An 18,580-nucleotide genomic window follows, 5' to 3' on the forward strand; every position below is an offset into this window, starting at 1 on the left:
ACACACACACACACACACACACACACACACACACACACACACACGTACAAATAGCAATTTCTTTCCTTCTATCCTAATCCAAAACCTGTATTAGCATAAAACAGGTGCTATAATAATTATATAGGCAATAAAGATGCAACAAAAGCATATCCTGAATTGTACAGAACATGGTTTATTCTTGTAATCATTTACTGAATGTAGTAACTCCACTGACTCAGGTTGTAATTGAAGCACAGTGAAAGTTTAGAAATGTTATGGTTGATGGTTCCTTTCACTTACCTCTATCTTTGTAAGTGCCCCTGGGTGCTAGAAATCACTCCACTCTGAAGATTCCCTTGTCTTCATGCCCCAGTTTCTCTGACACGGTATTTCTTCTTATGATGACAGTAGGGGGACACTTGATGAGACCCTTTTTGCACTAGTATGTCAATGGCACTTCATAGAACAACTTCTCCCAGGCGTCTTCAAATGCTATCTCTCCATTTCAAACTGTTATCAAGTATGTCACTACTAAATCGAAATTTCTAGGGAAAGAGATAAACCATATGTTGCTTTTCCCTTCAGCATATTTTAACCATATGGTACTAGAAATGGGAATGTAACAGTGCTAGTAATTTAGACTCCCTGTTCTCCTAACACTACCGCATTCCCTAGCTAATTAAGAAAAAAAAATCCTTACTACTGGCTTGGAAAAATGATCTCTGCCAAATAATTAAGGAGAAGGGCAAGGAGAGAAAGTGTAAGGTGCACTTCTGATGAAGTGGGCCTGGGACTGAGGACACAACTCAAGAAATCCTGTGAAAGTTCTCTTTGGTTTAATTCTGGCATAACAAAGAGCTCCCAGGTTGCCGCTAATACAGTACTCGTTGTTAACATAAGGGCTAAGCCTGTAGATTATATTTTATTTGATCTACAGTTACTGAATACTTTAGAAGTGACAGTTGTTATTCAGGGTAACACTATAAAAATGTTTTCAACAGTGGAAGAATGACAACAAATTTTTGACATAAAACTAGTAAGATTTTAAGAGTTTTTTAAAAAGTATATATGAAATAAAAGTTGGTTAGACTTAGAAACTAGAAAAATTAGGAAATTAGTCATGTAGAGATGTCATTTCCACTGGTCGAGTACAGCTATTCATTTAAATAAAGATCAGATATGATATGAATTAATTTCATGTAAACCAAAGAGCACAACTCTTGAGTAGTTGTAGATTTCATATTCCTGTCTGTGCTTTGCTTTTCATTGTGTCCATGGTGTCTTTGAACATAAATAATGTTTTTATTTTTAATTTTAATGTAGTCACATTTATCAATCTTTTAGGAATTTTGGTTCATTGACTGTCGTTTAAGAAATTATCCCCTATTTCAAATTCATAAAGATTTTTTTAATGTTTTTTTTCTAAAAATTTTAGTTTTTACTTTTAGGTATTTATTAAACTTGAAATTTATTTTTGTATATGATAAGAGTCGATATCTGATTTTTCTCCCATAAGGAAAACCAATCGTCCTTGTACCATTTATTGGACAATTCATTGTTACTAATTTGTAATGATACTTATATTACACATTACTTTTTGATAGATGTCTGGGTCTATTTCTGATTTTTGTGTTCTGTATCCTTTGTCAATTCGCCTATGCTTGGCCTTCTACATCACTGTTTTAATCACATTAAGTATAGAAAGTTCTATCTGATAGGACAAGTCTCTGTTTGATGCTCATCTTCAGAATTGTAGTAGCTATTCTTGGCCCTTTAATTTTCCAAATACATTTTAGAACTATGTCAAACTCCTTAAAAATGTCCTAGAGTTTTGGCTGTAATCACATCAAATTTTTAGATGAATATGGGGGAAATTGAAACTTCATACGCTTGAGTCTCCTCATCTACATTTTGTTAAGCAGAACCCTAACATCTACAGGTTTTGATTTGTGAATATTAAACCACTTGCATCTCAGGAATAAATCCCACTTGATTGTGGTGAATGATTTTTTTTTAATGTGCTGTTGGATTCAGTTTGCTGGTATTTTTTGAGGACTTTTGTATCTATGTTCATCAGAGATATTGGCCTGTAGTTCTCTTCTTTGTGTAGTATCTTTATCTGGTTTTGGTATCAGTGTAATTCTGGCCTCATTGGATGAATTTGGAAGCTTTGCTTCTGCTTCTATATTTGGAATAGTTGGAGTAGACTAGGTATTAACTCTTCTTTAAATGTTTGGTAGAATTCATCTGTGAAGCTATCTGGTCCTGGACTTTCATTTTTTGGGAGTTTTTTGATTACTGATTCAATTTTATTGCTGATAATCAGTTTGCTCAAGTTTTCTGTTTCTTCCTGATTAAGTTTTGGGCAATTAGATGTTTCTAGAAATTTATCCATTTCTTTTTGGTTGTCCAATTTGTTGGCATATAATTTTTCATAATCTCATAATCTTTTGTATTTCTGTGGTGTTGGTTACTGTTTGTCCTCTTTCAACTCTGATTTTATTTATTTGAGTCTTTTCTCTCTTTTTTGATGCATCTGGCTAAAGGTTTATCAATTATGTTGATCTTTTCAATGAACCAGCTCCTGGTTTCATTGATATGTTTTATTATTCTTTTAGTTTCTTTTTTGCTTATTTCTGCTCTAATCTTTATTATTTTCTTCCTTCTACTGGTTTGGGGCTTTGTTTGTTCTTTTTCTAACTTTTTTAGGTGTAAGATTAGGTTGTTTCTTTGAGATTTTTCTTGCTTCCTGAGGTAGGCCTGCATTGCTATAAACTTCCCTCTGAGAACAGCTTTTGTTGCATCCCAAAGATTTTGGAGCATTGTGTTATTTTCATTTGTCTATATGTGTTTTTTTAATTTCCTCCTTGATTTTTTGATTGACTCATTGTTTAGTAGCATGTTATTTAACCTCCATGTATCTACATTCTTTCAGATATTATCTTGTGGTTGATTTCTAGTTTTATAGTATTATGGTTGGAAAGATACATGTTATGACTTCAATCTTTTTGAATTTGTTAAGACTTGTTTGGTGGCCTAATAGGTGATCTGTTTTGGAGAATGTTCCATTTGCACTTCAAAAGAATGTGTATTTTGCTGTTTTAGGATAGAATGGTCTAAATGTATCTGTTAGATCCATCTAGGCTAATATGTCATCCAAGCCACTGTTTCCTTGTTGATTTTTTTGTTTGGTCTATCAATTGATGTAAGTGGGGTGTTAAAATCCCTTACTATTACTATATTACTATCATATACTTCCTTATGTTTGTTATTAGATGCTTTATGTATTTGGGTGCTCCCAATTTGGGTGCGTAAATATTTTCAATTAATTTAGCTTCTTTTTTAAAAGTTTTTATTCAAATTCCAGTGAGTTAACATATAGTGTAATATTAGTTTCAGGTGTACAATTTAGTGATTCAGCACCTCCATACAACACCCATTGGTCATGATAGCAAGTGCACTCCTTGATCTCCATCACCTGTTTAACCCATCCCCCCCATCCACCTCCCCTCTGGTAACCAACAGTTTGTTCTCTATAGTGAAGAGTCTGTTTCCTGCTTTGCCTCTCTCTGTCTCTCTCTCTTTTTTCCCTTTGATCATTTGTTTTGTTTCTCAAGTTGCACATATGAGTGAAATCATATGGTATTTGTCTTTCTCTGACTGACTTATTTCACTTAGTATTATACTCTCCAGTTCCATCCATGTTGTTGCAAATGCCAAGATTTCATTCTTTTTTATGGCTGAGTAATATTCCATCGTACATATATACCACATCTTCCTTATCTATTCATCAGTTGATGGACACTTGAGCTGTTTTCATAATTTGGTTATTGTAGATAATGCTGCTATAAACATCAGGGTGCATATATTCCTTTGAATTAATATTTTTGTATTCTTTGGGTAAATACCTAGAAGTGCAATTGCTGGATCATAGGATAGTTCTATTTGTAACTTTTTGAGGAACCTCCATACTGTTTTCCAGAGTGACTGTACCAGTTTGCATTCCTACCAACAGTGCAAGAGGGTTCCCCTTTCTTCACATCCTTGCCAGCACCTGTTGTTTCTTGTGTTAATTTTAGCCATCCTGACAGGTGTGAGGTGGTATCTCATTGTGGTTTTGATTTGCATTTCCCTGATGATGAGTGACTGTTGAGCATGTTTTCATGTGTCTACTGGCAATCTGTATGTCTTCTCTATTCTGTATTATCTTCTTGTTGGATTGTTCCCTTTATGATTATATAGTGTCTTTTTTTTTGTTTCTTCTTAGTCTTTTTTTAAGTATATTTTGTCTGATATAAATATTGCTACTCTCGCTTTCTTTTCACTTCCATTTGCATGATAAATTCTTTTCCATCCCCTCACTGTCAATCTGCATGTGTCTTTAGGTCTGAAATGAATCTCTTGGAGGCAGCATATAGATGGGTTTTGCTTCTTTATCCATTCTGTTAACCCTATGTCTTTTGATTGGTGTAGTCCATTTACATTCAAGTTAATTATTTATAGGTATGTGCTCATTGACATTTGTTATTTGTTTTATGATTGTTTTTGTAATTTTTCTCTGTTCCTTTCTTTCCTTGCTCTCTTCTGTCATGGTTTGCTGGCTTTCGTTAGTGATATACTTGGATTCCTGTCCTCTTTTTTGCATATCTCTTACTGGTTTTTGATTTGTGGTACCATTAGGTTTGTATATGACATCTTATGCATATAGCTGTGTATATTAGGTTGATAGTCACTTCAGTTTGAACCCATTCTTTACCCCTCTTTCCCCCAACCCCACATTTTAGGTATATGGTGTCATACTTTACATCCATTTTTGTGAAATCCTTGACTGATTTTTATAGATACACTTACTTTTACTACTTTTGTGCTTCCTATTTTTCTTACTCCTACTTATGGTCTTTCCCTTCAGAGAGTCTCCTTTAACATTTTTTGTAGGACTGGTTTAGTGGTGATGAATTCCTTTAACTTTTGTTTGTCTGGGAAATTCCTTATGTCTTCTTTTATCCTGAATGATAGCCTTGCTGGAAAGGGTATTCTTGGCTGCAGGTTTTTTCTTTCAGCATTTGACTATATCATGCCACTCCCTTCTAACTTGCAAACTTTCTCCTGAAAAATCAGCTGATAGCCTTATGAGGTTTCCCTTTTATGTAACTGGTTTCTCTTGCTGCTTTTAAAATTCTCTCCTTATTACTACTTTTTGCCATTTTAATTACTAGGTGCCTTGGGGTTGACCTTCTTGGGTTGATTTTGTTGGGGGCTCTCTGTGCCTTCCTGATCTGGATTTCTGTTTTCTTCACCAGATTTGGGAAGTTTAATCTATTATTTCTTCAAATGCTTTTTCTGTCCCCTTTTCTCTCTCTTCGTCTGAGATCCCTATAATGTGAATGTTATTATGCTTGATGGTGTTGCTGAGTTGCCTAAGTCTATTTAAATTTTTTATTATTTTTTTTCTCTGTCCTATTGAGCTTGATTGCTTTCCATTACTCTGTCCTCCAGGTCACTGACCCATTCTTCTGCTTCCTCTAGTCTTCTATTTATTCCATCTAATTTAGTTTTTTAGTATTTTTTTAAGATTTTATTTATTTGAGGGGAGGGGCAGAGACAGAGAGTCTTAAGCAGACTCCAAGCTGAGTGCAAGGCCCAACTCAGAGCTCGATCTCATGTCCCATGAGATCATAACCTGAGCTGAAACCAACAGTCAGATGCTTAACTGACTGAGCCACCCAGGCATCCCTCCATCTAGTTTATTTTTAATTTCAGTTTTTGAATTCTTCATTTCTGATTGGTTCTTTTTTATGTTTTATATCTTTTTGTTAAGGGTCTCACTGCGGTCCTCCACTCTTTTCTCAAGTCCAGTGAGTATCTTTATGACCATTACTTTAAATTCTTTATCAGGTGTATTACTTATCTCCATTTTATTTAGGTCTCTTACTTTGATTTTTTTTCCCATTTTTTTCTTTGGGACATATTCCTATGTCTCCTCATTTTGTCTGTCTTTGTATGTTTCTGTGTGTTTTGTCTGTCTTTGTATGTTTCTGTGTGTTCTGTGTCACCTGCTCTTGAAAGTAGTGGCCTTGTGAAGAAGAAGTCTTATAGTGGCCTGCATTACAATGTCCCCTATTCACCAGAACCTGGCACTTCAGGGGTCTCTCCTATGTGTGTTGCATGCACCCTACTGTTGTGGCTGAGTTGCTTTTGCTTGTTGTCCACTCATCCGCAGTGACTGTCTTTGCCTGTTGTGGGCAGGATTTGGTTCCTGTGTTGTTAGTGGGCCAGTCTGGGGCTGCCTTGTACTTGAGTTGAGTCAGACCAGTCGTTTGCCAGAGTTGCAATAGCACTGAACTACAGCGTGCTTTCTCTGTCTTGCACCCTGAGAAGCTTTTGTCGGTGGGTGAGGCCTATAGTCAGATCAGATGTTTGCTTCCAGCCCACTGCTGGGGCTGCAGTTGGACTGGTGTGTGTGGTTATCTTCCCCTTTCCCCAGGGCAGAATTCTGTCACAGGGAGTGGTGCTGGTACTTGTTGGGGCTGCTTGCACACTGCCAGGCTTGTGGCACTAGTTTGGATGGGCTCTGGCCAAGGACATATTGGAGGGGGCAGGTCTGCAGGAGAATGCAGGGGTGGGGTGCATGGTTTTAGCAAGTTACTTTGAGAGTGTTGGCACTGTGCCGATTCCTGCAGGTATCCTTATGTCAAGGGTAGGGGAGTTGGGGGAGAGACTTGACGCCCACCAGCTCCTTCATTCCTGGAGAAGTCTCTCCACTATCACTGCCCCTCCAGCACACGCTCTGGGATTAGTAAATAAATCTTCCTATATACACCATGTGTTTTTCAGCTGCTTCTATTCCGTATCTCAGCAGGGCTATTTGTTGTGCAGTCTCTTTAAGGGCAGAGACTCAGTTTCCTCTTGTCCTTCAGACTCTCCTAGAACAAAGCCCGCTGATTTTTATTTTAAAGTTCCAAGTGTTAAGCCCCACTGATTGTAAGAACATAAGAAAATTATGCCCCTTTGGTTTTCAAAGCCAAATGTTATGGGGGTTCATCTTCCCTCTGCCGGTTCCCCATGGCTGGGGTACCTGGTGTGAGGATCTCTTTCTTTCCCCTCTTGGGATCCACAGCATCCCTCCCTTCTGTGAACAGTCCTGTGAGTCTCTTTAGCTCCTGATAGTATCTCTGCCCTTCCTACCGTCTTTGATGTGACCTCTTCTTTACGTTTAGTTGTGAAGGGTCTGTTCTGCCAGTCTTCAGGTTGTTCCTGGGTTATTTACACTGATGTGGCTGTTATCTAGTTGTATCTATGTGATGAGGTAAGATCAGGGTCCTCCTACTTCACCATCTTCCCCAGAACTCTGAGATCTCCTTGTTATTTTTAATTGTCCTATTATTTTTCGTAATTCTTCTCTGTCATTTAGGGCATAATCAGAGAATCAGAACCACTATAAATAATGTTGAGGGAGGAATTTAGTACAGGGGTCAGACCATATATAATTGTGGACTCTGGTTAAACTATCTATGATACTTCTTATTTGGTGCTGAACTTGATGGCAGTAGGGGACCATCTAAGAAGGAAAATGGACATGAAGTTGGTAGAGCAAGAAAAAAATGGAACCAGTGAGGGCAAGCTGGAAACCTGGTGGACAAACTGGAACCTGTGTTTCTGTTTCACTGCCTTAGACTTGACCTTCAATGATGCGGGTGACCTGTAGGAAAAGTAGTGCCTTTTTGCCATAGAACTGTTTATAAGGACGCAGCAGTTGAAGAACCTTCAGGAGGAGACCCAGCAGGAATCAGAGGAGTTCTGGGCACAGGGGCTGCCCAGGCACAGCAACAGCTGAGCTGCAGAGCACAAAAGTAGCTATTACTTAACTTCTGAGTTCCAAATGTTATGCAAATTTCTATTGAGGCCAACCCTAATCTGGAAATATACAGGGAAGGGAATTCTGGGAAGCCTAGCTCCAATTTAGCTGGATTGACAAGTACAAAGCCACCACAAACTCTTATTATTACTTTCTTTATTCCTTTAAATGCTTTTAGCTGCTAACTATTTTGTTTGATATAACGATTCTTATGCTGCTTTCTTTTGTTTTAGGTTTAGCTTAATAGAAATTTCCCATCTTTTTATACATAACTGTCTGCTTGTAGTAGCCATAAAAATGCATGTCTCAGATTTCCTGATCAGGAAGCATAATTGACCAGGTGCCCCAGCTTCTGGTTTTCTGGATTCAACACCATATTCATGATGAGGCCACACTTTCCTCAGTCAAAGACTGAGCATATCAAGAGAACTAATGCAGGCCCATTTCTGGGACATGTAGACTCCTCAACCGGATGACTTTGATTCAAAGACTCTAGATTAGAGTGTCAAAAAATTTATTGGAACTGCACTGCAGTCCAAGACTCTTCCTACTCCGTCCTTCCTTTCCCCTGTCCTTCACAGGGTTCAGACCTACCTCACAGTCAGAAGACTCCCACCTCATTCCCACCTTCCCCTTTTGTCCTTACACACATTTTCTCCAATAAATTTCCTACACATTTAATCATGATTTATTGTCTGCTTCTTGGAAAACATGAACTAATGCACTGTGTATGTGTGTGCTTTTAAGGTGTGTTTTTAAAAAGCATATAATTTTTAATCTATTCCAACAAATCTTTTAATGGACAGATTTAATCTACTTACCTTTATTGTGATTTATAATATATTTAGTCCTACGATTGCATTGTTTTCGGTTTGCCAGCCTTCTTTCTTTATCTTTTAATTTTCCCCTTTCATGGTTTCAATTTGACTGCTAGAGCCTACCTGTCAGGAAAAGCTTGGCATACTGGAATAACAAAGCCTAAACTTTTGGTGGTTTCAAACCAAGGTTATTTCTCAACTCATTCTACATGATCATTGTGGGTTGACTTATTTAGTCACTCAGAAACCCAACTGATGCAGGCTCCATCTCAATACATGCTTCCTAAGAGAAGCAGAGAAAGGAGACTATGCCAAACATTCACTTAGCTCATAAGCTGCCATCTACAAGTGACACAGGCCACTCCACTACCACGTCATTGACCAAAAGTTACTTGGACATATCTGAATTCAAACAGGCAGGAAAATGCAATGCTTTCATGTGTCTAGATAGAATAAGATGTTTGTGTATGGTTCAATTGGAAGCTATAAAACATATATTCTTATTATTTGAATGATTATTTTTAAATATATTTTTAACATACCTACTTAATCATACTTATTTTCTTAATAAGTTCTAAAATTTATGTAATATTTTAATATTTTACCCAAATTTTACAAAAACCTTAATGGGTTTTAAGTACATAATTTTTTTACTTTGTTTTTAAAAAACAATTTATCAATTCTTTTTGAACATTGTTTTATATCAATGATCATATTTTTTATTTCAAGATTTCTAGTTTGTTTCTTTTGCATACACACCAATTCCTATTACATTTCTACCTGTTTTTTAAATAATTTCATAGTTATTTAAATGAGGTCTATGCAACTATGTTTCATAGTCCATATCTGGTTCACTGTTATTTATATAAATATATTTTATTGAAATAGTCAAACCCATTCATTTATATATTGTGTATGTCTGCTTTTCTGCTATAGCAGCAAAATTGAGTCGTTACAAAAGAGACTATATGGCCAGTAAAGCCAAAAAATATTTGCTACCTGGCACTTTACAAAAGTTAGTTTGCAGATTCCTGCTTTAAGCAAATGACAGGTCTTTATTTTTTTCTTTTGATCTCTTAAACATACTTTTTAAAAGTCTTTGTTAGACTGTTTTACAATACTAATCTCATCTGGAGGGCTGTCTTTCTTAGAATTGTGTTTCTTCATATATTTTAGAACTTTGGATTACAGGCTAATTTTGAGTGAAAATGTTTTTGTTTGTTAAGTATGTTCTTACTTTTTTTCTCTCTTCCAGTGTCTCCCCTCCCTTACATCTTTTGTGGTTCCCACCATTGGGTCCCAGCACTGCAGTACAGAAATTGGTCTTAGGATAGCAGTTTAAGTTGATGATACTTTCCTTTTTGGTAACTGTGGAAATCTTACGGATCCAGTTATCCAACCAAGGGAATAGTATGTTTAGTCACGAGGCTTTCCCTTCCTTCAGCTTCCCCAGACTCACAGCTTGGTATAACTCTTAGCCACAGGTGAAGATCAGTAGTATTATGTTTTGAGCCTCCTTTATCAGAGAAGAAGGCAGACCCACCATAGCCACTAGTTTCATTTGATACCTAGTTCAAATCCCTGATACCATTAGGGAGAAAACTCCTACTTAATGCTGCCTGCTTCTAAACTAGGAAATCCCCAGGCCTGTAGCTTATTCCTGCTAACCTCTTTGTATTTTGCTATTTCTGAACCTCAGAGTTGTTTATCATATTTTTTAACCTAGGGGTTACTTTTTGGCTTTCTTTAAAACAACCTTTTAGAAATATTATTGGCATGTGTTTGGAGCAGAGGGGTGTATCAGAGCATGAACTATGGTACTGTCTTGCCCAAATATCTCCATTACATATTTTTATGTACATTTTATTTTATGTGATGATATAATGGTATCTGTTTACTTTGTAATTAAAATCATAAGTATTCAGTCCAAATGAAGTTACCTGAGTGACTGTGATGGAGCCACTATAAGACAAAATAAATTCAAGTTACATTTGTCATGGGATACATCACATTTTGAGCCATAAATTTCAAGTGGAATTATAAAGTAAAGAAGGCCTTTATTCAGCAGAAAAGAACTGTTTTCACAGAATACCATAAAAATTAATTTTAATAGAGAATCTTAGTTCTTCTGCATTTGAAAATGAACAAGAGAAAAATAAAATCCGTTATTTAGTAGAGCTGTATGTTTTTCATCAGGGCAAAATGGCAGAGGCAATTATATGGACAAAGGGTAAACTAACTCATGAATTATGCTATCAGTAATCATGAATTGTTTTTCAATTTATCCAAAATATCTAATTTTAGAGCCCTAGTGATTAATGTCCACTGTTAGTTTATTGCCTAGTGGCTAAAGAAACAAAAGAAGTGATAACCCATTTTTCTTTAGATTGGGTTTGATTGCATTATACAGCCTTTTTGGTTCTCTTCTTGGTTTCCAGATGAACCCTGAAAGTCATATGTTGAAGAACCACAAGATGGAAGGAGGCTGAGTTTCTGGGTCACTGTCAGACTAGAAATGTTTACGTGGACTTTAGGTAAGTGAGAAATAAACTTGTGTTGCACCACTAAGATTTGGTGGTTTATCTGTTACTGTAGCTAGTGTTACCTAAACTAGTACAGTACTAGAGGGTTAGCTGCCATCTCACACTATTCTCCCAGCAAAAAAGAAAATTAGCATAAGGATGTATGATTTTCTATTGCTCTAATTCATTTATGTTAAAGGAAAGAAGAAAAAAAAATGGCCTCATATTCATGAAAGTAATTTCCACATAACCACCCCTATGATTTTTTACAAATGAAAACAAGCTATATCTATATATAGGTAATGGAATTCTATTTTTATTTTTTACTGAAGCAAATTAAATATATATTTTATTTAGGTGCTATCTGTGTGATTTGTTTCTATTGAATGGATGCTTATTTAATTACTTTAAACTTAAACTTAGTCTCAAAAATGGAAATGTGATTTGAGTAGTCTATAGGATTTTGAAAGTTATCATTGGGATGGATATGCTACATAGTATATTAAATCCTAGATAACCAAGAACAGGGCTTGCCCAGTGAAGCTTGAGAAAGATAATTTTAGAACCAATAAAATAGAGGAATCAATACTTATGTAAATAATTTGCACTACACTCTCTTGAAATTGCTTATCTTTTTCCTTCAGGATTTTAAAAGATGTCATGCCATTGTCATTATACTTTTCCTTGATTCTGATGAGAAGTCTGTCATAAGTATTATTAGTTTTTTTCCCTGCACATAGCATGTGTTTGTGTGTAGGGGTGAGGGTAGGAGTGAGGGTGTCTGCTTTTATCTTTGGTTTTCAAATGTTTGATTTTGTATTTATCCTATTTGAGATCCACATTTTTTTTTTTTTTGGTCTGGGATTTGTGGATATTATCTTTCATCAATTTTGGACATTTCTTGCAATTCGTCTCCTCAAATATTTCTTTGGCCACATTTTCTTCCTATTCTACTTCTTGGAATCCAATACATGTACATTTGATCACAGGTTTTGGATGCTTTTCTCAGTTCTTTAAATTTTTTTTCTCCTTTTATTTTAATTTGGATAATTTCAATTAATTTGACTCTGAATTCACTTATCCTTTCTTCTGCTTTTTCTAGGCTACTGTAAAATAAACTGAATGAATTCTACATTTATGGTATTGTATTTTTAAATCCTAGAATTTCCTTTTTTTTTAATACTGTACTGTACTGAAATGAAGTTCCCCATTGTATCCAATATGTTGACCACTTTTTCCATTAGTTTTAAAAATATATTTGTAGGGGTGCCTGGGTGGCTCAGTCAGTTAAGCATCTGCCTTTGGCTCAGGTCATGATCCCAGGGTCCTGGGATCGAGCCCTGCATCAGGCTCTCTGCTCAGCGGGGAGTCTGCTTCTCCCTCTCCCACTGTGCTCTTTCTCTCTCTTAAATTAAAAAATTAAAAAATATATTTATATTAAATTTTTTATTTACTAATTCCAACCTTTTGGTCACATTTGGGTTTACTTCTATTGACTGTTGTACTGATGGATGGCGTCACGTGCTTGTTTACATACCACATAATTTTTAATTTTATGTGAGAAATTGTCTGTAAAAGGACTGTAAATATTAGAAATGCCATGCCTGTGACAGGCTGCAAGTGATGAAGCTGAAGCAATCTGATCTGTAGTTGACCTGACTCTGAGGCTTGTGATAGCTTTTGTTAAATCAGTAGTTCAGCAGGTTTCAGATGTTTTATGAGAAGGGTTGGGACTAATTTATCTGAGCACCATATAATTCTTTATGTTTTACAGCCCAGTAGCCATCTTTCCATGCCACCCAGATTATTTTGGTTCCCATGGTGTTCCTTTGGTTCTCTCCAGCCGGGCTTCTGACTTTCTGAGTTTCACGAACTCTATTTCTACATTGCTGCTGTGCTCTAAGTTTTTGGCATGCTATTGCCTTGCACTCAGGTAAGGGCCATGAGTGACTTAGGGGGATGATGTTTCTCAGCTCTCCTGTCATGCACCCAGGTTTCAGTTGCTGTGTACTTGATCCACCTCTTCAGGAAATCTCTGTGTCTTCTTTCCCTGGTCCGCAGGCTTTAGAGCACCACTCTGAGCACTCTGGAAGGCTTCAAGTGCAGGAATCTTTCCCTGTTCTCTGCTCGGCTTCCATCCTTCAACTGGCTATACATGTGTTCAGTAAAAGCTCTGATAAAATTGGTGATTGAGTACATTCTCACAGGACCTCCTTCATGACAGCCACATGAGGCTATAAAGCATTTATTAAAATTTTGGCTAGTTTCTCCTTACTTCTGTCTACAGTGAGTTTGCCTCTCCTCCTGTGCCCATGGATTTGGGTTTCTTCTCTCCTAGGAAAAATTCTTCCCTTTTGGGAATTTAATCCATTTACATTTCTTTTTATCTTCAGCTCTCCAGTGGTGGAAAAAAAAAACATAATTTTATAATTCGTCTGCCTTGTTCTCTTTGTTAGAGTGGGAGAAGTGGTCTCATGATTTTATACATCCTGACCAGAAGTACCTGTATCCTTATAATAAATTCCTTTGATTCCTTTTCTGCTTTAATTAGTCAGTTATTTTTGATGTTTGCAAACAAGGACCAGAATTGGTATTATTCATTATGTATTAATCAAGAGAAATAAGTAACTTATTCACAATCACATGAATTAAATTATTAAATTATTTGATTTCAGGTAATATTCAAATAATTATTTTTGGAAATTACTGTAACTAAATACATATGAATGTGACTACTGCTTCCTCATGATCTTAAATCTTTTAATTCAGCTAAATTCCATTTCTTCTATTTCTGTTCTGAAGCAAGATTTTAAAAAAATATAACTTATAGATAGCCTTTCTCATAAATACATGAATATAATCTTGCTATATAGCCTCAGACTTAATAACCCTTTAATTTATTACATATATTAGTATATATAATGTGTAATATTTTATATACATAGACATTTTGATTTCATTAATCATTTTTTCTGCTTCTTTTCTGGGACCTCTACAATTTTTTATAATTCTATGATAATAGGAAGACTAAAATGAGATATTGTATGTACACAAATGAGAATAATGTATGTACTAGTTTTATTATCTTTTGTAAAACTTTTCTATTTCTTTCAAAGATCATTGTATATTTCACAGACAAAATGGCATTACTTTAAATTATCATGTGTTGATTTTGCAAATAGATAATTAATCCTCTATATTATATCTTTGCATTTTATTTTATGCTCCTTATTCAGTGGACACATGATTAGAAACAAATGTTTCTAAGTTATCAAATATGCGTATGAATTTTCTAGCTTTAATTTTTCTAAGTGATCACAGTACATTTCATTTCTTAAAGAATATATTTGAAATAGCTATATGCAGAAGTATTTTAGTTTTTAGTTAAATTATTGAAATTATTTCAGAAATGTTTGAATGGTCTCTTTCTTGTTGTTGTTGTTGTTGTTGTTGACCTATTACCTAATGGTGATAGACCTTTCTGCCCATTGCCAAGGGCCCAATTATTTATTGTTTTCCAATATATTTTCTAAAGCTCCTATTCTCACTCTCTTTATCTACTCATCAATCTCTATCATGCCAGACTTCCATTTTCTCTACATGAAACACATTTCTCATTTGATGGGAATGGTCCTCTCACTAGTTGAGAAAGTTGATTTACCACTTGTTCAAATATAGAGACAGAGCTTGCTACTAATTCAAAGAGATAGGGCATCTTTTCAAAGAAGGACATGGGCCATAGAATAAAGAAGCCAAGTGTATTAAAGTCAAAATTTCCTGCCTGCTCCTTATAGGGCACTACTATGAGCCAACCCTGTGGGAAGATTATGCTTCCCTGATATCAGGTTTTACCATGTAACTTCCTTTGGCCAATCAAATATGAATGGCAATGTCATGTGCCAGTTCTGGGACGATGCACTGAGAGCCATTGCATGGTAGTGCCATTCTTCTTCTTTTTTTTTTTTAAGATTTATTTATTTATGTGAGAGAAAGAAAGAGAGAGAGCTAGGGGAGGGACAGAGGAAGAGGGAGAGAGAAACATCCCAAGCAGACTTCCCACTGAGGGCAGAGCTGAACGTGGGGCTCTATCCCTCAACCCTGAGATCATGACCTGAGCCAAAACCAAGAGCTGGATGGTTAACTGACTGAGCCACCCAAGTACCCCAGTAGTGCCATTATTCTCTCCCCACCTGCTCTAAGAGTAGCAATATCCCAGGTAACGACCAATCCTTCAGCCTATATCCCAGAACAAAGAAGACACATGGAACAATATATATGTAACATGAATAAGAAATAAACAATTTTTGTTGTAAACCATAGAAATCTAGAAGTTGTTTCTTACTGTGGCATAATCTGGTAAAAGTTTACCAATAGAGAATTTTTGGGGGTTAGAATTGTATACTATGTTTATGGCTTTGTTCCTAAAAGAAGTTTTTTTCTGGAAATGTTTAAAATATTTATATGTTTATTCCTGAAAAATATTTCTTATTAGATTAGAGATGGAAACTTCTTTATGAACTTTCCCTAGATGCTCTTTTTCTTTTTTTTTGTTATCATCCAATGCAAACATGTAAATATTGTTTTGCTTAAGCGTCTCATCAATTAGACTGTATACTTTTTGGGAGAAGTGACTTTGTCATATTTAATTTTAGGTACAACATCTAGCACACTACCCAGACCATGCTGATGCTTCTAAATGTTTATTAATATGTAGACACAAATCCACAATCTGAAAAAGCCAAAGTGGCTAATTTGCAGCAAACCTGACCTGATCTGAACTCATTTGACAAAAATACCTGATCTGAACTGACACAAAAGTATTTATAGTCATTAATTAACCTACACAGAATGAACATTTATAAGTTTGGCTTAGGAAATATTAAATAATTTTATTGTAGGGTGCTGCTCTAGGCTCCCCAGGTGATGTTACATGATATGGTGTATATGTGTTGTATCACCTTTCTAAAATTCCTCAAATTCTGATTTCTAAAACACACCCTGGCCCCAGGAATTTAAGATAAGAGATTATGGATTTGTGTCAGCAAATGAGGACTGCGACCAACCTTTTTTTCTCTGTAATTATATATGCTTTCATTCTTTATCAGATAAATGCCTTTTTGGATTTTTCATAGTAATCTTGAATTTATTTATAACTTTCAACCTCACTACATCAAAAGAGCATAATTGCAATTTCAGCATCCATAGTTTGATAATAATATGACTCTACTAACATGTAGATGTAAATATTGATGGCTCTTGTTCATAAAGTCTGCCATGCTAGCATTAAAGGAAGATATGTAAATATTGATATACTTTTAACCTATAGAGTAATTTCACGGGATGAAAGTAGCCAATTTGGGAGTTTAACAGAAAAATTAACTGTGAACAAATATTTGTTTCTAGTGCCTCTATGTAAGAAATAACAATCATCCTGCATTAGGAGTTCATCATTAATATAGTATTACACAGCGAGCGGAAGATCACACACATAAGCACATATACACATGGACAAGAATTGTGTGTTTTGTTAAATGGTACAAATGAGGCTGGGCCTCTCAGTTGTAATAATGTAATTCCAATTTTTTCTAATCTATAAGTGTCACTGGTGGGTTAGTGTTGGTCATGCTTAGATCTATATAGCTACTATATTTTCTCCATTTATAAATTCTAATTTAATCATAGATAAAATGGCAATAAAATATACACAAGAGTTTTAATGTAGTCCATGCCATTCGCTGCTTTTTGATATGAGCTGCTTTATATTCTGATTATGTTGCTGCTATAAAATGAACAAAGGGTAACATGGAATTTGATAAAGACAAGAAAACTTTTATTAAACTTTTACAACAGTGAGATAAATTATTCATGCAATTGCATGAATAATGGTATCCATGCTGATTAAATCAGCTGAGAGGAGGCAAAATATTCACGTGCATGGCATGAGTTCCATTTTCAAACAGTTCTGAAATGAGAATGTAATATAAAACAACACAGTAGTTGGTCCCCAAAAATGGAAAGAAAAAAATGTGGAGTACAGTATTAATTCAAAAGAGGAGGGAAAAGTTTAAAAGCACTTGCGCTTCTGAAATCCACTAGCCAGAAGGAATTTTCAAAGACAGAAAAAATAATCCACCACTTCAAAGGAATTTAATGAAAGAGAAATAGCAAAGATGACTAGGGTGCAAGAGGGACAGACCTAAGGCTTAGAGAAGGGAGAGAATGAGTATTTATGCAATGAACCATTGCATAGCTTATTCCATTTGGGGCTTGAATAAAATGGGCTTCTCTCCAAATCGGGCTGTTGGGAACCTGCCAGCGTTTTTGGGATGATCTGAGAAAGGACCTGCTGCTGGTAATAAATAAGGTGTCTTCCAGATCTCTGCCACCCACTTTAAGATTTGTGACTATCACTTGTCCTGTCATCAAAACGTTCGCAAAGAGAAAGTGTCAGAGTTCGTACTTCTTCCCTTTCCACATCACTGAGCACAAGAAATGGAGGAGAAAACCCCTGCCACCCACAGAATTCCAAAGAGCTGAGGGCATGCTGCAGAACACACTGACAAAGTAGGAGGAGAGGAAAAATAGCTCCTACTTGAGCCTAGCAAAGAAGTGGGGAGGAAAAAGGGCACATGGGGGAAGGAGACTGACCAAATGGTAGCATTCCTTACCAACCATGCACAAATCCACCTTCAGAAAAATTCTTCACTACAGACAGGGTGCTTTTTATTACCAGGCAGTCCTTCTGATTAGAGTGCTGGCATCTGGGCCAGTTCGTCAGGACTGCTAGAGACCACTGGCGTCTGTAGGACTCCTAGCTGACAGTCGGCCAGCATGCATGGCCAGGCCTTCCTGCCTGCTCACCACTTGGTCTGTTTTGATTGGTTCTTTGTCCCATTTGGTGAGTGCTGGTGCCATGCTACCTATTCTCTGTGACTATCACCTTTGGTCTTAATCCAAGCCACTGAGAGCGCCCTGAAGAATTCTCTCACTGTCCCCCCCCCAGGGGAAACTCTTCCGTATTTCCCTCTCTGACCTCTTCCTCCTTCTAGGTCCTCATGTCCCCCTCCTTCCTCATTTGCCTCCTATTCTGACTAGACCTGCGGCTTTTTCAGTCTAGGAGGCCTTTTATTAAGTGTAAGAGTAAAGACAGGAAGCTTATGGAGTTTTCACTGGAAACCCTTTGCTCCTCAAGGGAGACATATTGTAACGTATACCTATTTTAATCTTACCTTATACTTTGAGAAAAGCCATCTGTTTGTAATCCTGATGCCCCTAGTTTTGCCAGTTTTTCAAAGCTCCTTTTTTCTTTGGAGAGTCAAACAACTGCGAGCCTAGCTCCCAGCCTACCTGACTGAAGCAAGTCCAGGGCTGTTCTTGAACATTTCGGAGCGTCCCTCGTGAATGTC

General features: G+C 36.3%; 1 long non-coding RNA gene across 3 annotated transcripts in view; it reads left to right on the forward strand.

Moving 5' to 3' along the window:
* The window catches only part of LOC141374812 (uncharacterized), a 138,548-nt gene that overhangs the window by 28,317 nt on the left and 91,651 nt on the right, over positions 1 to 18,580 (forward strand). For all 3 annotated transcript variants that reach the window (XR_012381948.1, XR_012381947.1, XR_012381946.1), the window contains exon 2: positions 11,091 to 11,186. This is a non-coding gene — a long non-coding RNA (uncharacterized lncRNA). The remainder of the gene's footprint in view (positions 1 to 11,090; positions 11,187 to 18,580) is intronic.

Source organism: Callorhinus ursinus, unplaced genomic scaffold (genome assembly GCF_003265705.2).
Source record: "Callorhinus ursinus isolate GAN/ISIS: 27379988/994484 unplaced genomic scaffold, GSC_fseal_2.0 scaffold22, whole genome shotgun sequence".
Lineage (NCBI taxonomy): Eukaryota > Metazoa > Chordata > Mammalia > Carnivora > Otariidae > Callorhinus > Callorhinus ursinus.